This window comes from Rhinopithecus roxellana, chromosome 11 (assembly GCF_007565055.1).
Source record: "Rhinopithecus roxellana isolate Shanxi Qingling chromosome 11, ASM756505v1, whole genome shotgun sequence".
Taxonomy (NCBI): domain Eukaryota; kingdom Metazoa; phylum Chordata; class Mammalia; order Primates; family Cercopithecidae; genus Rhinopithecus; species Rhinopithecus roxellana.
Genome location: NC_044559.1, coordinates 104,696,759 through 104,722,925, shown reverse-complemented (window position 1 = coordinate 104,722,925; position 26,167 = coordinate 104,696,759). Strand labels below are relative to the sequence as shown.

The 26,167-nt window shown below is 42.9% G+C and overlaps 1 pseudogene; it reads right to left on the bottom strand.

Moving 5' to 3' along the window:
- Positions 1–1,455: 1,455 nt before the first annotated feature.
- On the bottom strand, positions 1,456–1,853 carry LOC104676560 (annotated as a pseudogene).
- Positions 1,854–26,167: the final 24,314 nt, after the last annotated feature.

The following is a 26,167-nucleotide window of genomic DNA, read 5'->3' as shown; positions in this document are numbered from 1 at the left end:
TCTCCTGACCTCGTGATCCGCTCGTCTCGGCCTCCCAAAGTGCTGGGATTACAGGCTTGAGCCACCGCGCCCGGCCTACTTTTTTAATAAACTTGCTTTTCACTTTACTCTGGGTTTGCCTTGAATTCTTTCTTGAGAGAGATCCAAGAACCCTCTCTTGGGGTCTAGTTTGGGATCCCTTTCCAGAAATAGAATTGCAGTACCCCACATGGCAAGCATTTAACAAACGCCTGTTGAATGAATGGGTGAAAAATTAGTAACTCAATGTACCATCAATAAACAATTAGAGGAAGTCTTGAAAATATTTTAAGTGGGGTGTGGTGGTTCATGCCTGTCATCCCAGCACTTTGGGAGACCTGATGTGGGAGGAGCACTTGAGGCCAGTAGTTCCAGGCTGCAGTGAGCTATGATCACATCAGTGAACTCCAGAGTAAGACCCTGTCAACAAAAAAGAAAAGAAAGAGAAAGTATTTTAGTTATGGTGGTAAAAGAATTGACTCTGGAAGGAAGGAAGGAAGGAAGGAAGGAAGGAAGGAAGGAAGGAAGGAAGGAAGGAAGGAAGGAAGGAAGGAAGGGGAAAAAGAAGAAAGGGAGGGAAGGAGGGATGGAAGAAGGGAGGGAAGAAGGAAGGAAGGAAGGAAGGAAGGATTTTAATTATGGTGGTAAAATAATTGACTCTTCTTCCGCCTCCACACAACCTGCGACCAGCAGCTGGTGCCCAGCATGCACATTTATCACTACCAGCACCAGAGGTAACAGATGCTATGGCTGGAGCTGCAGAAAGAGCCTCCTGAGGAGCCGGACTCTGCAGATGAGAATGAAAGCAGTGACTTCATGGTGTACAAGTGTCCATGCCGGGCCCCAAACAGGGAGATTGTGGTGTGCAACCCTCTCTTTGACCACTTCTCGCTGTTGGTGCCTCTGCTGGGGCCCATACTCGCTGGGCTCACACTCTCTGCCCCACTGAAGTGACCCCCAAGGCTGCAAGACACCCACCTTCTCCATGAGTGGGGGAGAGGCAGGGCCCACGCTTCTCATTACAAAAATAAGTTCTGACACTCTGAGTACTTGTGGCTGGACTGGGGAGGCATTGGGCCCGAGGATTTCTTGCCAGGGAGACACCCCCCTGCAACTTTGTGCTAGGGAATCTTCTGTCCCCCTTGTGTCTCTCCTTTCTAGTCTGGACCTTCAAACTGGAGGGGGTGAGGAGAACCGTAAAGCCCAGGCATAGATGGGGAATTCTGGAGACAAAAGCTAATTAAAGTTCATTTCCTGTGGGGAGAAAAATTCTAGACATAAACCTAACATAAAGAAACACATAAAATGTTATTGGAGGACAAAAGAAAAGTCAAGTCGAATAAGCACACATATCATGTTTTTGGATGGTAAGAATAAACATTGTGAAAGTCAATTTTTTTCTTTTCTTTTTTTTTTGTGAGCCAAATATTTATTTATTCATTTCTTGCATTTGAAGTACTCTTCGATAACATCCTTGGCCTGAGACTCCTTTCCATAGTCTTTAATTACTACACAACTGCAACCAACAACTTTACAGGGTTTCCCCTCTCTGTCAGTTTTACAGAGGCCTACCCATTCTCCTAGTTTCTTGTTGTCATCAACCTTAATTAGGTTGATTTGGTGTTCAGCATAAAGGACCTCCACCAACTTGACATACATAGGCTCATCACAGTTGGATGCAAGCACACAAAGATGGGCTTGGTGCTTGTCTAAGGCTTTGGCAGCTTCGCAAATTCCACATGCTAGGCCATCGTGGATGAGGGTGGTCTTCAGCACCTCTTTAAAGCAGTATTAACGTCCATTACACCTCCAGCAGTAATGCCCTCCTCGGCCATGGCGGTGGGTTAAGGGTGAAGCGGAATCTTGAATGCACCCAAGCCTCTGTCTCCGCATGACTTGGTGGCGGCAGGGAAAGAGCAATTTTTTTCTTTTCTAAGTTATCTATTAATTCAGTGCAAGCTCATGAAAAATTACAAAGGGATTGTGTTAGTCTATTTTAGTCCATTTTATGTTGCTATACAACACCACAGACTGGGTAATTTATAATAAACAGAAATTAGTTTGGCTCATAGTTCTGGAGGCTGGGAAGTCCAAGAGCATGGTGCCAGCATTTGGTGAGAGCCTTGGTGCTGCATCATCCCATGGCAGGAGTTGGAAGGACAAGAGAGAGAGGCCTAGAGTAAGACAGGGAAGGTGACCCAAATGTATTCTTTTATCAGGAATCCAATCTTGAGATAACTAACCCACTCCTGCCATAAGGTCATTAATTCATGTATGTAGGTAGTGCCCTCATGACCCAATCACCTCTTAAAGGGCTCATCTCTCAACATTGTTGCATTGGGCATTAAGTTTCCAACACATTAACTTTGGGGGCCACATTCAGACCGTAACAGGGATATTTTATGAAATCTGACAAGCCGATCTGCTAGTTTATATAGAATGGAAAATACACAGATTAATAAAATAGATTTAAATTTTTTTTTTTTCTAGAGACAGAGTCTTGCTTTGTCACCCAGGTGGCAGTGCAGTGGCATGATCATAGATAGCTCCCTGCAGCCTCTAACTCCTGGGCTCAACCAGTCCTCCTGCTTCACCCTCCCAAGTAGCTGGAACTATCGGCATACACCACCACATCTGGCTAATTAAAAATTTTATTTTTATTTTTTTTTGGTAGAGGCAGGGTCTTACTATGCTGCTCAGGCTGGTGTCAAACTTCTGGCCTCAAGTGATCCTCCTGCCTTAGCCTCCCAAAGAACTGGGATTATAGGCCACCTCACCTGGCCAATAAAAAAGATTGTTGGCACAACTTCTTTTAAAATTTGAATTTGTTGCCTACAATAAAAATTTGAGCTGGGCAGAGTGGCTCACGCCTGTAATCTCAGCACTTTGGGAGGCTGAGGTGAGTGGATCACAAGGTCAGGAGTTCAAGACCAGCCTGACCAACATGGTGAAACCCCATCTCTACTAAAAATACAAAAATTAGCTGGTGTGGTGGCGTGTGCGTGTAATCCCAGCTACTCAGGAGGCTGAGGCAGGAGAATTGCTTGAGCTTGCAGTGGGCGGAGATCACGCCACTGCACTCCAGCCTGGGTGACAGAGTGAGACTCCATCTCAAAAAAAATTATAAAAAAATTCAGGTTTAATGCAGTGATATAAATAAAATATGATCAACAGTCTTGGATAAAATATTTGCAAGCTACATGATACATGATTGATAAAGATTATTATTCATAATATGTCAGGAGCTCATATAAATAAAGGAAAAAAGGCAGAAAGATGGATAAAAATGGAAACAGTCAAGTGATTCACTTAAACCAGTCTACATGTGAAAACATTCTTAATCTCATTAGTAAACAGTGAACACAGATCAAAGTAAGGAAGATAGATTATTTTTCACCCATTAGCTGGGCAGTTAAAAAAAATTCTGTTGCCTTCCATATTGGAGGAGTATGCATTGGTATAGCCTTTTGAAGACTGATTTGGCAGTGTTTATTAAAAGAAAAATACCCATTTTCTTTGCATTACCACTTCCACTTCTGTATTTTCTGTCCAAGAGAATTCTTTGCACATGTACAAAGGTATACAGGTCGAAAGAGGCATGGATAAAAATTTTCAATGCAGCATTGTTTATAATTGCAAAAATTTTTCAATTTAAATGTCCATCATTAGGGAAACAAATTGTGCTATTTCCAACACTACATAGCATTATGCAGCAGTAAGAGAGAATAAGGTAAGTGGCTGGGCACGGTGGCTCACGCCTGTAATCCCAGCACTTTGGGAGGCCGAAGTGGGCAGATTACTTGAGGTCAAGAGTTTGAGAACAGTATGATCAACATGGCGAAACCTCATCTCTACAAAAACACAAAAAACTAGCCAGACGTGGTGGTGTGGGCCTGTAATCCCAGCTACTTGGGAGACTGAGGTAGGAGAATTGCTTAAACTTGGAGGCAAAGGTTGCAGTGAGCTGAGATCACGCCACTGCACTCCAACCTGAGTGAACCAAAAAATAAAAAATAAATAAATAAATAAATAAATAATAAAATTAAAAAAGAGAGAGAGAGAGACAGACTAAGGTAGACCTGTAGAGACTAAGGTAGACCTACAGTGATCTACTCATCTCAGCCTCATCACTTGAGGTCAGGAGTTTGAGACCAGCCTGGCCAACATGGTGAAACCCTGTTTCTACAAAAATGCAAAAAATAAGTCAGGTGTAGTGGCGCATGCCTGTAATCCCAGCTACTCAGGAGGCCGAGGCAGGAGAATCGCTTGAACCTGCAGGGTGAAGGTTGCAGTGAGCTGAGATCACACCACTGCACTCCAACCTGGGCAACCAAAAAAAAAAAAGAGTGAGAGGGAGGCTAAGGTAGACCTATAGTATGGAATCATAAGACATATTTTTATGTGACAAAGTACACATTGAGCAATATGTTCAGTTTAATGCTATTTATATACCTCCCATGTGTGTGTCTGTGGTCTGTATGTATGGATTCACATGTACAACTGCATAGAAAAAAAGCCTAAAATTTACATACCAAACTGTTAATAGTGCTTTCCTTGGCGTGGGGGGGGGGGGTTGGGGGAGGTGTTGTGATTGGGGCCGGGGGAGGGAGGAGGTAAACGTGGCTCTTTTTTGTAGTCAATATACTTCTGTATTGTATGAAAATTTAAAATAATATATTCATTCTTAAGCCATTACACATTGTTTGTAAAAACCAATATATCAAGAGCTGATTCATTTTTCATAAAGAAGGCATTTTACCCAAATTTAGTTAATGTAAAAAGGTTTAATGCAGTGAAATAAGTAAAATATGATAAACAGTCTTAGGTAAAATATTTGCAAGCTACATGATTGATAAAGATTATTATTCATAGTATGTAAGGAGCTCATACATATAAATAAAAAGGGGAAAAGGCAGAAAGATCGAGAAAAATGGAAACAGTCAAGTGAATTCAGGAAGTCATCATCGTCGCGAAAAATGGAGTCTTTTTTGGCCTCCTTTTCTGGAAGGATTTATTTTCTTAAACACTACAATCTGGGATCCCCCTTCGCCCAGCCATCCCACCCCGGGGCCCTTCTCCCTTTTTAATTTCAGTAAGAAAAGCTCCCAGGAGATGTATTAGCAGTTTCTTTCCTTCCTTCCTTCCTTCCTTCCTTCCTTCCTTCCTTCCTTCCTTCCTTCCTTCCTTCCTTCCTTCCTTCCTTCCTTCCTTCCTTCCTTCCTTCCTTCCTTCCTTCCTTCCTTCCTTCCTTCCTTCCTTCCTTCCTTCCTTCCTTCCTTCCTTCCTCCTTCTTCCTTCTTTCTTTCTTTCTTTCTTTCTTTCTTTCTTTTTTTTTGAGATGGAGCCTTGCTCTGTCGCCCAGGCTGGAGTGCAGTGGCGCGGTCTGGGCTCACTGCAAGCTCCGCCTCGAGGGTTCACGCCGTACTCCTGCCTCAGCCTCCCGAGTAGCTGGGAATTCACGCGCTCCCCATTACGCCCGACTAATTTTTTGTATTTTTAGTAGAGATGGGGTTTCACCGTGTTAGCCAGGATGGTCTCGATGTCCTGACCTCGTGATCTGCCCGCCTCGGCCTCCCAAAGTGCTGGGATTACAGGCATGAGCCACCGCGCCCGGCCGTATTAATAGTTTCTGAAGCGGTGGAAGGATCAGGGAGTGAGGACAGTCTTCAATCCTTGACCCATAACTCCCATTTAGCTACGGATTTACGTCCTCACTACCCAAGCTGAGATTTTAAAACTCTTAAGTTCTTCCCCCTCCACTGCTCTCCTCAAGGTGACGTAATCATACAAATAGGTCAGCTAGGAAAAGGATTTAGGTAACTCACACCAGGATAGTTAGTTCCTGCATGATTGAAAGCTGGCTAGTTGGATTTCATTCAAAGGTAATGACCACATTTCCTTTAAAAAAAATTGGCAAAACGTTACATTTGGTGGCCTGGTGCATAAATCAACATCTGACACCCCCCTTTCCCCAAAATGGATAATGCTCACAAAATGAGACACATTTGTAGGCCTCTTGGGTATCTTTGTTTGAATGACCCCTTTTTTTCCTCCTGACCTGTACTCTCCACACTGTATATCAAAACCCAGACTTTATTCCTTTTCCCCCTTCCCACCCCTTTAAGAAATTTATTTGTGCTTCACTCATTTCATGTAATCCCCTGCTTCTGTGCCCGAAGCAGAAGAAAGAGTTTAGTGTCTAAAAAATAGCCCTTGAGCAAGACAGCTCCTATACAAACTCCCATCTCCTCTGCCAGCCCAAGGAGTGTTTCTCTTACAGTTTACACAAGAAGTCGTTAAAAAACAAAGAGTGAGCTGATCTGATATCCAATAAAGTCACATTTGATTTACTTCCTTGTGAAAATGCTTACCTAATAGCCTTTCCAATGAATTTTTAAATGAACACTTTTGCTGGAGTCTGTATGTGTGTATATGTGCACATGTAAGAGAGAAACTTCCTTTAAACATGTTGAAATACCTGTTACGGTTTTAGGGGATTTGTGTACAGATGCAATGTGGTATCAATTGCATATTACAGAGAAGACCATTTTTATTACCTTCAAATGAAGACCTATGCAGTGGATATCTCTGTCGACTTAAAAGGGAGAAGCTGAGGCAAAACTAATATAAGTAGAGATATAATTTGGGCCAAGCTTGAGGATTGCAACTCGGGAGCATAGATTCAAGTTGCCTTGAATATATACTCTGGTTAGCAGCAGCAGTTACGAGTAGGCTTTTAAAGGCAAAAAAAAAAGGCGGACAGGGCCTGGTGAGGTAGCTCATGCCTGTAATCCCAGCACTCTGAGAGGCCGAGGTGGGCAGATCACGAGGTCAAGAGATCGAGACCATCTTGGCCAACATTGTGAAACCCCATCTCTACTAAAAATACAAAAATTAACTGGATGTGGTGGTGTATGCCTGTATCCCAGCTATTTGGGAGGCTGAGGTAGGAGAATCACTTGAACCCAGTGGGGTGGAGGTTGCAGTGAGCCAAGATTGCACCACTGCACTCCAGCCTGGTTGACAGAGCGAGACTCCGTCTCAAAAAAAAAAAAGGAGGTGGGGACAGGGAGTAGCCTGATATGAAGTTGCTTGTCAGGAATTCTCATTGGTTCACAGAAATAACATTGATTTGTGATTGACTCTATATTGTGAACCTGTCCAGTGCAGCAGCATTAGGTTAATTTATAGCTACTTGGGGCAATAGCAAGCTGTTTCAAGAGATGAATACATAGCTCAAAGCGGGGAGTAAAATATGATTGCTGTCTCATTTTAATGTCTCTCCAGGCTTGATAATTAAAATGACTTGTATTCCTCAGATAAAACTTCTCATCTCTTACTATTTTGTCTGAATCAGATTATTCCTCCCTTTCAGGATTTACTACTCTGGCATTTGTATAATTCTGGTGGGTCAGTCAACTAATGGCTTGCAATCAACAACACTCCCACCACAGGGTGGACATGAGACCCAGGCAGCTCAGACAAAAACCTGTTTCAGAGACTGATGTGGATGATGAGAGAAAGTGGTCTTTCCAGGGAAGACGTAAACCCACAGTCATTGGAGGTCATCTTTTTTACCACTGGGTAGAGTCTGCCTGAGAACAACATCAACACAGAGGAAAGCAGAACCAAGAGATGGATGGATGGATGGGTGGATGGATGGACAGACGGATGGATGGATGGATGGATGGTGGATGGAGGAATGGCTGGAAAGAGGGATGGATGGAGAGGGGGATGGATGGAGGGAGGGATGGTTGGAGGGAGGGATGGATGGAGGGAGGGATGGATGGAGGGAGGGATGGATGGAGGGAGGAATGGATGGAGGGAGGGAGGGATGGAGGGGGATGGATGGAGAGGGGGATGGATGGAGAGAGGGATGAATGGAGGGAGGGATGTTGGAGAGGGGGATGGATGGAGGGAGGAATGGAAGGAGGGAGGGATGGATGGAGAGAGGGATGGATGGAGGGTTGGATGGATGGAGAGAGGGATAGATGGAGGGAGGGATGGATGGAAAGAGGGAAAGATGGAGGGTGGGATGGATGGAGAGAGGTATGGAGGGAGGGAGGGATGGATGGATGAAGGGAGGGATGGATGGAGAGAGGGATGGATGAAGAGAGGGATGGATGGAGGGAGGGACGGATGGAGGGAGGGAGGGATGGATGGATGAAGGGAGGGATGGATGGAGAGAGGGATGGATGGAGAGAGGGATGGATGGAGGGAGGGGTGGATGGAGGGAGGGAGGGATGGAGAGAGGGATGGATGGAGAGAAGGATGAATGGTGGATGGAGGGAAGAAGGGAGGGAGAGATGGATGGAGGGATGGATAGCGGGGTGGATGGGTGGATGGAGGGAGGGAAGGATGGATGGATGGATGGAAAGATAGATAAATAGGAAGATACCTGCTGATATAATCTGAATGTGGAGCATATCATACCTGAAGAGCCACCTCTCCGACTTCCCAAGTGTAAGAGGCATACGTTTCCTTTTTTTTTTTTTTTTTTTGAGACTGAGTCTTGCTCTGTCACCCAGGCTGTGGTGCAATGGCATGATCTCGACTCACCGCAACCTCCGCCTCTCAGGTTCAAGCAATTCTTCTGCCTCAGTCTGAGTAGCTGGGATTACAGGCGCCCACCACCACACCGGGCTAATTTTTGTATTTTTAGTAGAGACAGGGTTTCACCATGTTGGCCAGGCTGGTCTCGAACTCCTGACCTCAGGTGATCCACCTGCCTCAGCCTCCTAAAGTGCTTGGATTACAGGCTTGAGCCACCGCACCTGGCCACATGTCCTTTTATACGTAAGCTATTTTGAGTCAAATTTCTTTTTCTTTTCTTTTTTTTTTTTTTGTCTTTTTTTGAGACAGAGTCTCACTCTGTTGCCCAGGATGGAGTGCAGTGGTGGAATCTCAGCTTACTGCAACCTCTGCCTCGTGGGTTCAAGCTATTCTCCGGCCTCAGCCTCCCGAGTAGCTGGGATTACAGGCGCCCACCCGAACACCTAGCTGATTTTTTGTATTTTTAGTAGAGACAGGGTTTCACCACATTGGCCAGGGTGGTCTTGAACTCCTGACCTCATGATTCACCTGCCTTGGCCTCCCAAAGTGCTAGGATTACAGGTGTGAGCCACTGTGCCCGGCTGAGTCAAATTTCTTTTGCTTTCAACTTAGAGAACTCTGATGAATGCCGACCATTTTATATTTTTACTGATCATTCTATTGATTAAATGGGGTATTGCATTCTATTTCAAAGCTGATTCACACATGGTAGACATGCAGCTTATATAAAGGAAAGGTAGCATCATGGAATGGGATGTGAACCCATAATCAAGGACGACCATTATAGACATATTTTTGTCTCCATCTTAACAGACAAATTACAAGGAAGAGAAACTGACTCAAATGAGCCAAAGGAAAAGGGCTTTCTTTATTGATAGGCTGCAGGGAGATATCCCAGAATCTGATTTTAAGAAGAAGGGCTGGACCCTATGGGATCTGGAACTGAATATTGGGCAGTCAGGAGCTGAGGCATCTCTCCGAGGTCACATGAGCTTTCATCTCAGTTAGAGGTAACTCCTTTCTTCAGAGGCTGCGGCCAACAAAACTCAGTGTCCTTACTGACTCTCTTGGTGTCCTTACTGGACCCTGGGTGCTTTTTGTATGAGCCACCTCCTTTTGCCTTCAGTACTGCAGTCTAGAAAATGCTAAAGTGATGCTGCGTCATGCACAGCCTTCCCAGGCTAAAGCTGTGCTGCACCCTATGAGAAAGGGGGGCCATCTCCCCATTTTAGTGATGGCAACTCCATCTAGAATCACAGGGCCTTGGCATCCCACTGTTTTCAGCCTTTCCCTCACACTTCACATGTAATCCAAAAAACTTCAGCTGGCTCTCCCTCTAAAATGTACCCAGAGTTCTACCACATCCCATAACCACCAGTGGAGCACCCTGATCCCAAACCCCAGCACCTCTCACTGTCTTATTGCAACTGTCCCAGCTGCCCTCCCTGTCTTCTTCTATGGCTTCTTCCACCGTCAGAAGGGGCTTGTAATAGTATCAGGTCCTGATAATAGTATCAGGACCTGTAATAGTATCAGGTCCTGAGCATTGCTCAAACTCGTCAGTGACTTCCAAGGCCTTTGTTATCTCCTCTCTTTCCTGTTCCCTCTGTTCTGGCCCCATGGTCTCCTCCCATTTCTCTATTACATCAGGTATCTCTGACCTCAGGACCTCTGCACCTTGCTCCCTCTGCCTGGAATGTTGGCCTCCACATTTCCATGTGGCCATGTTCCCTTTCTTTAAGTCTTTAAGTCTTTAATCAGAAGTCACCTTCCCGAGTCACCCTATTTTCGGGTCTTCTCATTCATCCTCCTTTTAATCTTTCTCCAGGTAAAAGAGCTGCTGATGACTTGGACAGAGATGATGGGGAGAAGATGGCTTTTGGCATGGTTTAGTGGAACTCAGTATCCACAATGCCAGTCTTTTGCAGCTTTTGCAGCTTTGCTGTTGCAATGATGGGGTGTTCCTGGGATCCAGTTGGTGTGGTTCTCCTGTTGGGCAGGCTATTGAAGGACAGTGCAGAGAGGAGGAAGGTATCCTAGGTGGTTAGCTGAACATGACAGCTTTGACATGGAGAACAAGTGATATTCAGCAGGTTACTAATATGTTTGCCTGTGTAGAAGAATGAGTATGTTCCTGATTAGATCGGGGGTGGGGTAACAAACGTGCCAACTGAAACATGAACTCTTCGTTGGGAATTTTACACCAGCAACGACCTGCAGACTTCTTTATATATATAATTTAAGTATTCTTAATTTCTAATAAAAATATAATTGTGAAACCAATCATTTAATTAGATTATAATGTAATTATTTAGTAATTACCTTAGAAGTTAGATTAAAAGGATATAAAACATATGACTAGTGATTTTTTAAAGAAATAATTTCAACTAGTAAATTTAATTTTATCTGTTTTTTTATTTTGAGACAGGGTCTTGCTCTGTCATCCAGGCTGGAGTGCTGTGGTGTGATCACAGCTTACTGCAGCCTCGAACTCCTGGGCTCAAGCAATCCTCCCACCTCAGCCTCCCAGGTAGCTGGGACTATAGGCGTGTGTCACTAGGCTCAGCTAATTTTTAATTTTTTTGTAGAGACAGGGTCTCCCTATTGTTGCCTAGGCTGGTCTCAAACTTCCGGGCTCAAGTGATCCAAGGTGTTGGGATCACAGGTGTGAGCCATGGCACCTGGCAAACAACTTCTATTTTAGAGTCAGGAGGTGTACGTGCAGGTTTGTTACATGAATATATTGTGTGATGCTGAGGTTTGGGGAGTGATTGAGCCTGTCACCCAGGTATTAAGCACAGTCCCCAATAGGTATAGTTTCCCAACCCATTCCCCGTCTCTTCTTCCTCCTTCTAGTAGTCCCCAGTGTCTGCTGTTGCCATCTTTATGCCATGTGTACTCAGATCTGCAGATCTGTGAGATGGGGTTGGCATGATGGGAAGAGGGCATTGACATGACGTGAGAGATTCCTGAAGTCAGCAGGGACCAGAGCTTCTGGGTACTGGCTTTGTTGTGATGGGATGAAGGACCTTTTAGGAATTGATTAGCAGAATAGAGAGCAAGTAAATTGAGTGACTTGACTGAGGAGTAAATGACAGAGTAGCTTGAGGAAAGAAGAGTTGAATAACTACTTGAAAGAGACTGGGAAGAAAATAGATTAATACTGCTTATGGGAAAGTTGAAAAATAGTTTCTACTTGTTAGGAGAGATGTCCTGGAGAGGAGTGAGGCACTCCAAGTGCCAGCCTTCCTTCCCGGATACCAAGTGATTGTCCAGGACTCCAGACACTGATATGGGTTTAGCATCTGAGGATCTAAATGAGGGAGATTGGCTGGGCACAGTGGCTCATGCCTGTAATCCCAGCACTTAGAGAGGCTGACGCAGGAGGATCGCTTGAGGCCAGGAGTTTAAGATCAGTTTGCGCAACACAGCAAGCCCTTATCTTAACAAAAAAATAATAATAATAAATTAACCAGGAGTGGTGGCACATGCTTGTAGTCTCAGCTACTCTGAAGTCCAAGGTGGGAGGATCGCTTGAGCCCAGGAGTTCAACGCTGCGATGAGCTATGATTGTGCCACTGCACTCCAGCCTGGGCAATAGAGTGACTCTGTATCTAAAAATAAATAAATAAAAGGGATACCTAACAGGATGACTCCTTACTGGACAGAGGCAAACTGACCTGACTTCTTGGGCCAGGAAAATCACTGGCCCAAGCTCAGGTTGGATTCTGAGCAGCATTAAGCCAGTACTGTTTCAGCTCTCCCCAGGGCCTGATGTACATCGTGAACTTGGAAGCACCACGATTTGCCATCTACACTGCTGCTTGAGCCTGCTTTTGGGCTGTCTCAGTTTCCTGTGTATTCTTTTTTTTTTTTTTTTTTTCTTTTTGAGACGGAGTCTCGCTCTATCGCCGGGGCTGGAGTGCAGTGGCCGGATCTCAGCTCACTGCAAGCTCCGCCTCCCGGGTTCCCGCCATTCTCCTGCCTCAGCCTCCGGAGTAGCTGGGACTACAGGCGCCCGCCACCTCGCCCGGCTAGATTTTTGTAGTTTTTTTAGTAGAGACGGGGTTTCACCGTGTTAGCCAGGATGGTCTCGATCTCCTGACCTCGTGATCCGCCCGTCTCGGCCTCCCAAAGTGCTGGGATTACAGACTTGAGCCACTGCGCCCGGCCTCCTGTGTATTCTTAAAGTCAAACCCCCTCAATAAAGATGATCTGTGTGTCTCATCCATGCACACATTCAAGCCTGATCAGTCGGGAGAAGATCTCCTCTATGTATCATATACTTAGTAATAGTTTCTAGACATTGCAAAGTATGAAGTAGGAAGAAAGAGACCTGAATGAACAACTAGGGAAATAGGAATAAAGGGAGTCATCTAGATAATAGATTGTTATTGATGCCAGGCTAGGGGACACTTGCTGTCTGGAAGGACAAGTTAGCTGCCTTTTTGAGCAATAGGGGTGTGGTCAGGTTGGAAGAGCCCTGGAGTGAGACCTCAGAAGATCTAAACTTTACTTCTAGGGAGCTATGCAACCCCTTGCTTGGCCCCAGTTTCAATTCGATTCTAAATTTACAGAGTCCTTCCTCTATGAACAAGACTCTGGTTGGTCAGGCTTCAGGGGAGCCTGAAATGAATGAATCAGGCAATGCCCCATAGGTCCAGCAGAGGGGAGAGGCTGGGGTTTCAAAGACAAGTGCACAATGAACGCTACTTTAAGCAGAGCAGGACTGAGACGAGGGCTCTCTTTGGGTAGAAGTGAAGTGTTATGGAATCCCCACCATGACTGTTGGATGAGATGGGTCTCTGCATGTAAATCTGCAGTTTCCGCTCTTCTCTGCTGGAAGCAAGGATTATCTCCATCTGCTTCCCAACACTGCTGAAATGCGAGGCCTGTGAGGCAGAGGAGCAATGAACTCTTGATTCTGGTTCCCGGGCTGGGACTCTGAGATAATGATGAAGGCCTCTTTACACGCAGGCTGACAGAGCTGGTGAAAGATGGACAGGGAGTCGTAGAGGGAAAGGAGAGGATGTGGGGTCATGCTTTTGTCCCTTTTAGCCGGCACTGGTCTTAATCGATGCAAGAAACCTCAAGGACAGCACTGGAATCCTCCCTCAGCTTAACGTATTAAAGTGTTTTACAACCTCCCTTTGCTCTCTCCCCTTCCAGTCCCCCATTTCCTCCTTATCTATTCTTTCCAGAGCTAAAGAAGTGAGGCAAACAATCTTCAGTGATGGAGCGTTTCTTTCTCCTTTTTCTCCCTTTGCCGGTTGGGAGCATGTTTCTTAGTCCGCGTACATCATCGGATTCTCTCTACCTCTGCCTCTAACTTTCTCTCTCGCTTTCTGTGTGTTCCTCTTTCTCTCCCTCTCTCTGTGTCTGACTCCTTCTATTTTTATCTTCTCCATTAGTCTTTGTTTCTCTTTCTCCACCCCGCATCCCTGAAATCTGTTACAATAAGACACAGCAGCTGAAAACCCACGTGATTTTATCTCTGAAATCTGCAGACAGCAAACTAATTTGATGCAAGAGAAATGAAATGTTTTCATATCCTTTTAATTGCCGGACTCCTCTGCATCTTCTCAAGCATGCATTTTCCAGAGCATAAAAGTATTTGATTCTAAGTTTGTTTTGATGTTCAACCAGGGGCAGCAAATAAAACTTATTCCCCCCGCCTCCCCATGGAGTCACTGACAGCTTTACCCAATTTCCGATCTATCCAAGCACTTTCCTTAAGAAAGAGTGTTAAGGTTTTTCCTTAAAATCACCATTTTGCAAGGGAGGGGGAGATTGCTTCTCTGGTGAAATGGACTGATTGGACAGACTCTCGTGTTGGCTGCAGTGTTGTGGTTTTTGCTTGAGGATGAAAAACAAATGGTGGGAATATAATTTCTCTCTTCAGCTGAAAGCTATTTTTACTGTCTATTCAGGCAGTCAGCTGGGTGTATTCATCCATCCATTCATTCACTATTTCAACAATAATTTATTTAGTGACTACTAAAGGGCAGGTTCTGTATTCCAGATTTCCAGTTATTGCTTAACTAGCACAGGGAGCTGATGCCTTCAGTGACTTGGCAGATATGACCATGTCAAGACACATTAGCCTAAGGGTAAAAGTAATTTATTACAGTTTCAACATAATGGTAGAAGTTTAAATTAAACAGAAAGTTACAATTCTAAATTTATAGGCACTGAATCACATATAAATCCTAAATTAACAGTTTTAAGGATAAATTGAGGTTTTAAAACATATCTCTCTTGGAATTAGTGATAGATTTACTAAAAAATCACTGGAGACAAATGATTTGAACAGCACAATTATCAATATGAATCTACTGAGAAATGTACATATATATGTATGTATGTGTGTGTATGTGTGTGTGTAAAATGTGCCCAGTTCCTGGTCAATACACACTCTTTTTAAGTACACATAGGCCAATTTATAAATTGATGACAGTTGGCCCTCTGTATCTGTGGTTCCACAACTTTAGATCCAATCAACCTTGGGTTGAAAATATTTGGGAAAAAAAAACCCACAGTAACAATAAAACAATGAAAACAAAACAATATAAAATAAAAACAAAACAAAAACGATGAAAAACTACTGAATAAAAACAATACATTATAACAACTATTTACATAGTATTTACATTATATTAGGTACTATAAGTAATCTAGAGATGATTTAAAGTATATAGGAGAATGTGTATAGGTTATAATCAAACACTACTCCCATTTTATATGAGGAACTAGCATCTTTGGGTTTTGGAATCCACGGGGGTCCTGGAACCAATGCCCCTAAGGGACACCTATACTTAACAGGTCATAAAGCAAACTTACAAATCTCAAAGTCCCTAGCACAATACAAATACACCAGAAATTAGTGTTTAAAAGATAAACTTAAAATAAATCTCTTATTATGTAATGTTAAAAAAGACCCATGGGCTGGGCGTGGTGGCTCATGCCTGTAATCCCAACACTTTGGGAGGCTGAGGCGGGCAGATCAGCTGAGGTCAGGAGTTCAAGACCAGTCTGGCCAACATGTGAAACCCCGTCTCTACTAAAAATGCAAAAATTAGCTGAGTGTGGTGGTGGGCGCCTGTAATCCCAGCTACTCAGGAGGCTGAGGCAGGTGAATGGCTTGAACCCGGGAGGCAGAGGTTACAGTGAGCCGAGATCGTGCCATTGCACTCCAGCCTGGGCAATAAGAGTGAAACTCCGTCTCTAAATATAAATAAATAAAACATAAAAAGGGACCCATGGCTCAAAGAGAAAACCATTGTGGAAATTAGAAAATAGTTAAAATTGAATAAAACAGGAATATTATATGTTGAAACTTGGCAAACATAGCTAAAGTCATATTTTAGAGTATAATTTCTAACCTTAAATGCTTAACTGGAAAAAAAAGAAAGGCTACGTATCTAAAGAAGATAAGAACAAAGAAATAAGATAGAAATAAGAAATAAAATAAGAAACAAAGATGCAAAATTATCAAACCCAAAGCTGCTTAAAATGACAAACTTTTAGCAAGACAGATCAATAAAAAAAGAAATGACAAATAATATCTGAATGGATGAAGTTCATAACTGCTAATGCAGCAGAGATTACATTTTACGGGAATACTATGATCAACTTAATGTCAAATACTTAATAACTTAGGTTAAATGGAAAAACTCCTAGAAACATATAAATTTTAAAACTGATTTAAGTAATAAACACCTGAAAGGCCCGATAATTTTTAAAGAATTTGAGTCAGTAGTTAAAAATCTTCCCACAAAATAAACACCAATCCCAAATGTTTTTATAAGTAGTTTCTACTGTATATTCAAGGAACAGGTAGTTTCAAGCTTACGCAAACTCTTTCAAAGAATAGAAAGAGACAGAACATTTTTCACGTATTTTATGAGACAAATGTAATCCAGATGCCAATAGCAAACAAGGACGTTTAGGAGAAAAAAAGATCCCCAAAGATCCCCAGACCAATCTAAAGGCAAGAATCCTAAATAGCATTCCAGAGCAAGCAATGAACAAGTAGTGTTTATTTCTAGAATGATTGATATAGCATTATAAAATGTACTATGTCATACCTCATATTAATAGTCTTAAGGAGAAAAATCCTGTGATCATAAAAGATTCAGAAAAAGCATTTGAGGAAATTCATAAACCATTCATGATAAAATCTTAGCAAGCAAGGTTTAGGATGGAAATCCGTATACTGACAGCAAACATCTTACGAGTAGAGAATTAGGAAAAGCCATCTCTTTAAAATCAGGCATGAAACAGGGGTGGTCGCTCTTGCCGCTGCAGACCAGCAGTGCTCTGGAGCACAAGTCAGTGTAAGGAAAGCAGAAAGTGTAAGAATCAGAAAGGAAAAAAATAAAATATTACTATTTGCAGATGATATGATTTTCTACGTAGAAAACGCGAAAGAATTTGCAAAGCATGAGAAATTTCATACACTCACAGTTGTATCAGGCAGGGTCTCTACAGGAAATAGGTGGCAACTCCAATGCAGTTTAATGACTGCAAACGTCTGGGCAGGGCGAAGGGATACCAGTGAAGATGATCAAACCGCCGGGCAAGTAACAGCCAGGAACCCTCAGGCCTGGGGAGGCAAGAATGGGAAGCAGAAGCTGGAGCGAATTTCAGCTTTAGCTGGAGCTGCAGGAGGGAGGTGTTTGTTTCAGGGGAAGAGCACAGTCACTGCCTACCGCCTGCCTGGAAGAGAAGGTGCTGGGACGTTAAGACCCAATTCACTCTTTTTATTTATTTATTTATTTATTTATTTATTTATTTATTTATTTATTTATTTATTTTTTGAGACTTTGTCTCTCGCTCTTTCACCCAGGCTGGAGTTCAGCGGTGCAAACTTGGCTCACTGCAACCTCCGCCTCCTGGGTTGAAAGTGATTCTCCTGCCTCAGCCTCCCGCGTGACTGGGACTGCAGGCACCCGCCACCACGCCCGTGTAATTTTTGTATTTGTAGTAGAGACAGGGTTTCACCATGTTGTTCAGGCTTGTCTCGAACTCCTGACCTCAGGTGATCCACCCGCCTCAGCCTCCCAAAGTGCTGGGATTACAGGCGTGAGCCACTATGCATGGCTTTTCTATGTTTTTGTTCTGTTTTTTGTTTTTGAGATGGAGTCTGGCTCTGTGGCCCAGGCTGGAGTGCAATGGTGCAATCTTGACTCACTGCAATCTCTGCTTCCTGGGTTCAAGCGATTCTCGTGCCTCAGCCTCCCAAGTAGCTGGGATTACAGACGTGCGCCACCACACCTGGTTAATTTTTGTATTTTTAATAGAGACAGGATTTCACCATGTTGGCCAGGCTGGTCTTGAACCGCAGACCTCAGGTGGTCTGCCCGGCTCGGCCTCCCAAAGTGCTGGGATTATAGGCGTGAGCTACCGTGCCTGACCTCCAATTCACTCTTCTTAGGCCTTCTGATCTTCCACCCATTGCTTTCTACTTCCAACACTCCAGGGAGTCAGGATCCAGAGAGACCCTGTTGGTGCCCTCCACAGAGTCAGTCTCCTGGGCACACGACATGGTGGGAAGGATGGAGGGTACACTTGGAAGTCAAAGGCAGGATAACCCAGCACTCATCTGACAAATTCTGTGCAGGTCCTTCATGCAGAAAATTGCACAATTGTATTCAGTTATAACAAAAATGCTAAATAAATGGAGAGAGAACCATATTCATGGTAGAAAGACATAATAAAAATGTCAGTTCTACCCAAAATGATGAGAGATTTAATGCAATTTTAATAAGAATGCCAAAAGGATATTTTGTGTAGAACTTGATAAGCAAATTCTAAACTTTATTTATTTTATTTATTTGTTTTTTTGAGACAGAGTCTTGCTGTGTCACCCAGGCTGAAGTGCAGTGGCACAATCTCGGCTCACTGCAACCTCTGCCTCCCGGGTTCAAATGATTCTCCCGTCTCAGCCTCCTGCGTAGCTGGGATTACAGGTGTGTGCCACCACACCTGGCTAATTTTTGTATTTTTATTAGAGACGAGGTTTCCTCATGTTGGCCAGGCTGGTTTCCTGATCTCAGGTGATCTGCCTGCCTTGGCCTCCCAAAGTGCTGGGATTATAGGTGTGAGCCACCGCAATGGCGCTAAAATTTAAATAGAAGAGTAAGTTGATAGGAATAACCAGGACAATCTTAAAAAGAACCAGGTGGGACATGTACAAGATATCAAGATTATCTACAAGATACTTGATGTCTACAAGATATCAAGACTTACTATAAAGTTTTAGCAATTAAGATAGTGCCTATTATCCCAGAGAGACAACAAGAATGGAACAGAGAGCCCAAGAAAAGGCCTGCCAAATATAGCAGCTTGATCCACGACTGAGCTGACAATTGCAGATCAGTGTACAAATGGCAGATTATTCAACAAGTGGCACCAGGACAGTTGGTCATGTGTATGGGAAAAATCACGAAAGCCGTCTCACAGTCCATTTTCAGATGACAATGCTGAAGTCAGAGGGCAAGGTGGATTACAGTCCAAAATGTGAAAGGTAAAATTTTAAAGTACTTGGGAGAAAATATAGGAAGAATATCTTTATGACCTTAGGGATAGAGCAGAATTTCTTTAACAAGCACAGAGAGCACAAATCATAAAGGAAAATATCAATAAATTCGATCACAATAAAATCAAGATGTCCTATCCTTCAAAAGACATCAATGAGAGACTGAAAAGACAAGTCATAATCTGAGATATTTCAGTACGTAACGGACAAAGGATGAGTATTCTGTAATATAAAGTATATTCTGTATATTATACACACAGAATACTCATCTTTTTATATAAAAATACATATACAGAATACTCGTCTGTTTATATAAATGTTTATAAATTAATAAGGAAAAGATAAACACTCCAATTTAAAAAAAAAGGCAGAAAATATGAACAGGTATGACCCAGAGGAAGGCGTAAATAACTAATACACAAATGAGAAATACTTGACCTCACTGGTTATCAGGATGATGATAACCACTATGAGACATCACTACACACCCTCTACAGTGGCCCAAATCACAATGTCTTGCAAAGCCAAGTATTGGCAGGAATGTGGAACAAAGGGAGCTTTCAAACATTGCTGTGTTTGTGTTTGTGCAAGTTGATAACATCATTTTATAAAACAACTTATTAGGAATTAAGTCAAACATATGCATACCCTGTAAGCGAGTAATTAGACTGTCTGTGACATACAAAAATGACAATTTCATGTGGTTCAACCTAATATATACCCTAAAGACACTCTTGCACGTTTGATCTGGAGACATGCATAAGATTCTTCATAGCAATATTGCCTGTGACAATTCCCGAAAGAAAGCAACCTGAACTCAAACGTCCAGTGATGGCAAGCTGGATAAGTATATTGATGTATATCAAGTAATGGAAGACTTTATAACACTGAAAATGAAAAACCTATACTCGATACAGGTCAAGAACATAGTGTATGAAAAAAGAGAACCAAGCAAAACAAAAAAAGCTCTAAATGGCGGAACTTATATATGATTCAACAACAGGCCAAACTCCACAATATGTTAATCAGAGATATGTTCACATATGTTACAATCTCTAAAAAAAATTCAGGAGGGGGTTTATATAAAGCTCAGCAGTTACCTCTTAGAAAAAAAGAGGAGAACCTGTTTCTGGGTGGCATTTATAAGGCTGCAGAAGAATCAGTTACCTTTCTTTCTTAAGCTGGGAGACCAGTACATGGTTGTATGTTTCATTTCTTTAATTTCATTTTTTTATTTCTATAATTCTTTAAGATGTACATATATATGTGTTTTTTGGTGTATAGTGTATATACAAACCAAGTTTTAAAACAGAGTAGATTGGCCAAGCATGGTGGCTAACGCCTGTAATCTCAGCACTTTGGGAGGCTAAGGCTGGCGGATCACTTGAGCACTTGAGGCCAGGAGTTTGAGACCAGCCTGGGCAACATGGTGAAACCCCATCTCTACAAAAAATACAAAAATTAGCCAGGTGTATTGGCCATGCCTGTAATCCGAACTACTTGGGAGGCTGAGGCAGGAGAATTGCTTGAATCTAGGAGGCAGAGATTTCAGTGAGCTAAGTTCGCGCTGCTGCACTCCAGCCTGGGCGACAGAGAGAGACTGTTGTCTCAAAAAACAAAAAACAAAAACAAGACAAAATAACAGCAGCAGGCCGGGCGCGGTGGCTCAAGCCTGTAATCCCAGCACTTTGGGAGGCCGAGACGGGCAGATCACGAGGTCAGGAGATCGAGACCATCCTGGCTAACACGGTGAAACCCCCGTCTCTACTAAAAAATACAAAAAAAATCTAGCCAGGCGAGGTGGTGGGCGCCTGTAGTCCCAGCTACTTGGGAGGCTGAGGCAGGAGAATGGCGGGAACCCAGGAGGCGGAGCTTGCAGTGAGCTGAGATTGCGCCACTGCACTCCAGCCTGGGCGACAGAGCGAGACTCCGTCTCAAAAAAAAAAAAAAAAAAAAAAAAAAAAAAAAAAAAAAAAACCAACAACAGCAGCAAAAATAGAATAGATTATAAGGAGAAAAGAATGCATCAGTCTAGCTTCCTTTCTAGAGCTCAGCTCCTAAACAATTGTCCTTTCTAAGTCTTGTTTTCTTCTTGTTATATATCCTGGTATTTTATTGTTCTTTACATGTAAACCATTTGCAAACCATTTGCCTTCCTCAGTTTAGAACTGGTAACATAGTAAGCACTCAATAAATATCTCATTATTGACCCAAGCAACCAACTAACCAAATGACAAGAGGTTCAATTTCCTTAATAATGAAACACACTACAAATTAAAACAAGGTGTGGTTTTTAACCTAACACGTTGGTAAAATTTAAAAAGTGATTAGTGTTTGGAAGGGTGAGAAATCACACATTGTTGCTGGGAATGTAAAACATAAAGTGGTGGCTAATTTACAAATAAATTTCAAAAGTCCTCAAACCTTTGTGTTCTTTGATCTAGTGGGTCTGCTTTTATCATGTAAGCAGACATGTCATAGATGTGTGTAAAAATTTACACTTCGCATAGCACCTTGTAAAACTGTGTAAAAGATGTGTGTTTGGCAATGATGGTTGGATAAGTAAGCGGTGGTACATCCATACATAGAATGAAATAATACAGAACTATTAAAAGGGTGCAAAATAGATGATGAAATAAAACACTTTTATTCCATCTATTTTATGCCATTTTAAAACCTGATTTTTAAATGTTTTATAATAAACACTTTATAATTAACTTTTAAAAATTAGATGGCTGGGCGTAGTGGTTCACGCCTTTAATCCCGGCACTTTGGGAGGCCGAGGCGGGCGGATCACAAGGTCAGGAGATTGAGACCATTCTGGCTAACATGGTGAAACCCCGTCTCTACTAAAAATACAAAAAATTAGCCAGCCGTGGTGGCAGGCACCTGTAGTCCCAGCTACTCGGGAGGCTGAAGCAGGAGAATGGCGTGAACCCGGGAGGCAGAGCTTGCAGTGAGCCGAGACTGCGCCACTGCACTCCAGCCTGGGCGACAGAGCGAGACTCCGTCTCAATAACAATAACAACAACAAAAAATTAGGCTACAATCCTAGGTATAAAATAATTCCATGTTTTAAAAAGAAGCATATTTATGTATAAAGAACGGAAAGAATATACAGTCCCTGGGCCCATAATTGGTGCTAAATAAATAAATGAATGAATAGTAAATGAATGGAGGAATGAAAGATAAACCACACCAACACGCTAACAATGGTTACCTCTCTGTCCTAAGATTAGGGATGACAATAATTTTCTTCTTTTTATGCATATATGTATTTCCTTAAAGTTTATATTATGCTCATGTATTCCAGTTGCAATAAGAAAAGATTCAAATAAATAGAATTAAAATTGAAACTAGTATTGACGTAGTACTATCTAGTTTTACATCACAACATTATCACATAGGAGGTTATTGAATGTCTTTGAAGTTGAGGTTGACATTTAGGATCTGCTTCCTTTTTTTTTTTGAGACAGAGTCCCGCTCTGTTGCCCAGACTGGAGTGCAGTGGCACGATCTCGGCTCACTGCAAGCACCGCCTCCCGGGTTCACGCCATTCTCCTGCTTCAGCCTCCCAAGTAGCTGGGACTACAGGTGCCCACCACCACGGCTGGCTAATTTTTTGTATTTTTTTTTAGTAGAGACGGGGTTTCACCGTGTTAGCCAGGATGGTCTCGATTTCCTGACCTCGTGATCTGTCCACCTCGGCCTCCCAGCACCCAAAGTGCTGGGATTACACGCATGAGCCCCCACGCCCGGCCAGAATCTGCTTTCTTACCAATCTTCTTTTTTGTTTGTTTGTTAGTTTGAGACAGAGTCTCACTCTGTCACCCAGACTGGAGTGCAGTGGTACAGTCTTGGCTCACTGCAACCTCTGCCTCACGGGTTCAAGCGGTTTTCCTGCCTCAGCCTCTTGCGTAGCTGGGATTACAGGCGCATACCACCATGCCCGGCTACTTTTTGTATTTTTAGTAGAGATCACCCCCACTGCACTCCAGCCTGGGTGACAGAGTGAGACCCCATCCCAAAGGGGAAAAAAAACAATAAGAAATGATTATGTGTTCATACCCAGATTTGAAAGTGCCCATTTCAAGGTCATTATTTGGCCAAAATCTAACTGGCTGGTCCATGTGTATGTGTGTGTGTCCACCCACATCAGCAGAGAAGGAGAGCTGGGAAGACAGTGATAGGCACGGATTTCCACACAGAGGCTCTGCGATTGAGAGTTTCAACACAAGACTCACCGGCTGTGGGACTCAATTGCCAATTCCTAATATCACGCAGGAAACTTTGCTTAAGGGTCTGAACTTTCTTAAACTCTCTAATCTGGATATCCTTATAACAACCTGGGGATGTATTTCCAGGTCTGATTTCTATTAATGTGGCCATTGTAGTTTTCGAAAATATTCATGGCAAGACTTGAAGAAACGTTTGGTTCTTGTTGTGAACCAAGTTATTAGAAACATTTCTGTGCTATTGAAGACACAGATGCGGGAAATTTAGCAAATCATTCTGGGTCTCGAGGTCAGTCTTTCTCCTACACTGTCCTGTGCACACCCTTGGGTGCTGCCTCCCTTCTGGAATTTTTGTGGTTTGAGGCAGGACCAAGTATTTATTTCTATACCTCCCACAGTTTTCATGCTTTTTAGTTTCATTAAAATTTGAGTCTTCCAGCAATTCACTTAGGAGGAGGAGAAGGAAAAGGCAGGGGCTTCATGATATTCAAGATTGTGGGTTGTCTTGAGTGATAGTAATTTTTTTTTTTTTTTTTTTTTGAGACGGAGTCTTGCTTTGTTCACCCAGGCTGGAGTGCAGTGGTGTAATCTGGGCTCTGGAGTGCAGTGGTGTAATCTCGGCTCACTGCAACCTCCCCGCCTTCCGGATTCAAGCAATTCTCCCACCTCAGCCTCCCAAGTAGCTAGTATTACAGGTATCTACCACCATGCCCGGCTAAGTTTTGCATTTTTAGTGGAGACAGGATTTCACTATGTTGATCAGGCTGGTCTGGAACTCCTGGCCTCAAGTGATCTGCCTGCTTCAGCCTCCTAAAGTGCTGGGATTACAGGCATGAGCTGCTGCGCCAGGCCCTAAGAAACCCTTTTTGGGAGGTCTGTGAGTTTTCTGTTATTTGCATAAGCATGGAATTATTTTGAACATTAAGGAGCGACCCTAGACAGCCTAGGGGAGGGGCAGGGAGTGGGGGCGGGTAAAACACAAGTTAAAAACACATTTGTCTTACAGGAAAGATTAAAAACATTAGCCAAACCCCAGCACTGACATCCGCCACTGAGTACATCATTAACAACTTGCTTAGGTGAACATCAAGGTGAACTTGGGGCGTCTTACAGGATCCTGGTGATCTGTGAAAATAATTTCCAGGATGACAACTGTATGGATGTGGGGAGGGCAGAACCTGCCCTGGGTTTTGTTTAAAGAATTTAACATTTAACAGATTGTCTGAGCCTAAGTAAAATGTGTTCAAGTACCAGTTTTGCCATACAGCCTCATGTCTTTGCAGCTCTATGGGGAATAGTATTAAAGCCTGTTCACTAAACTGCTGTATGGGAGCCCCACTGGAGAACGTCTGATGAAGAAAAAATGGAAACAAGAAGGCTCAGCAGTGTGGAAATCCACAGTCAATTATCCCCAGACACTAAAAGAAGCAGTGGGAGGCCAAGGTGGGAGGATCATTTGAGTCCAGGAGTTCAAGACCAGCCTGACAACATAGTGAGACCCCTTTTCTTACTTTTACAGAAAAATGAAAAAATTAGCCAGGTGTGATGGCACACGCCTGTAGTCCAAGCTATTCAGGAGGCTGAGGTGGGAGGATTTGCTTGAGCCTGGAAGGTCAAGACTGCAGTGAGTCGCGATTGTACCACTGGACTCCAGCCTGGGTGACAGATTGAGACCTTGTCTTCAAAAAGAAAAAAGAAGCAGTGTTTAGAAAAAAATAGAAGCAGTGCTTAGGAGTGAACAAATGTGTATCTCTACTTGCAGAGGTTGCGTTCAGCAGGCAGCTGTGAATTGAATCGTCCACTTTGCTTTCTAGATCTGGGGTCATGGTTTACTTTTTTTTTTTTTTTTTTTGAGACAGAGTCTCACTTTGTCTCCTAGACTAGAGTGCAGTGGTGTGATCTCAGCTCACTGCAATCTCTGCCTCCCGGGTTCAAGCGATTCTCCTGCCTCAGCCTCCCAAGGGACTACAAGCACCTGCCACCACACCCAGCTAATTTTTTGTATTTTTAGTAGAGACGGGGTTTCACCATGTTAGCCAGGATGGGTATTTTACTTCTAATGGCCAACGACGGCCCATCTGAAAGGTAGGAGTTCCAGCTTTGCCTGTGGGCAGATTTTTGCAACCACATCTGGCTTTGTTTTGCCATATTTTTAACCCCACCTCCCCTGCTACATTTGTTTTCTTTTTATTACATTTCCCGTCTGGATCCTTGCGTCTGCATTTCTAATGTCAACAACTGCTTTTATCACAGATAATAACTTCCTTTTATAAAAAGACTGTATCATCCTTACATGCATTTCAAATTAAATTTTTATGAACAAACACAGAAATACAGTATTTGGCAGTAAGCACGATGAAGTATACTTAATGCAGTCTGAATCTAAGTTGTGACAGCCAGGAACCAAGTTGGTTGCAGTTTTTTAAGTAATCTATTTCTTGAGAGTTTTGTTAACTTTCTTCAGAACTTAATTGACTTCACATTGGGATGTTTATTTAAGTAAATTATGTGGTATGCCCAAACATGCCATAAAAACAATTATCAAAACACTATTAATTATTTAAAACACCAGCGTTTTCCCAACCAAAATCGTCAAATGCTCCAAAATCGGTTGTCAGTAGACAGGCTGAAATAAACTTACGAAAAATGGCTGTAGAATAGAGGGAAAAACCAGCCTCTACAGTTTCCATGGAACAGGACTAAGCAAGTATTAATGTTTCTATTGTTTTGGTTCTAGGTTCTGCAGCCGACTTTCTGTGGGTTGCTCAAACCCATCTGATTCCAACAGGAATCAGATGACCACTTGAATAGCTATAGAGGA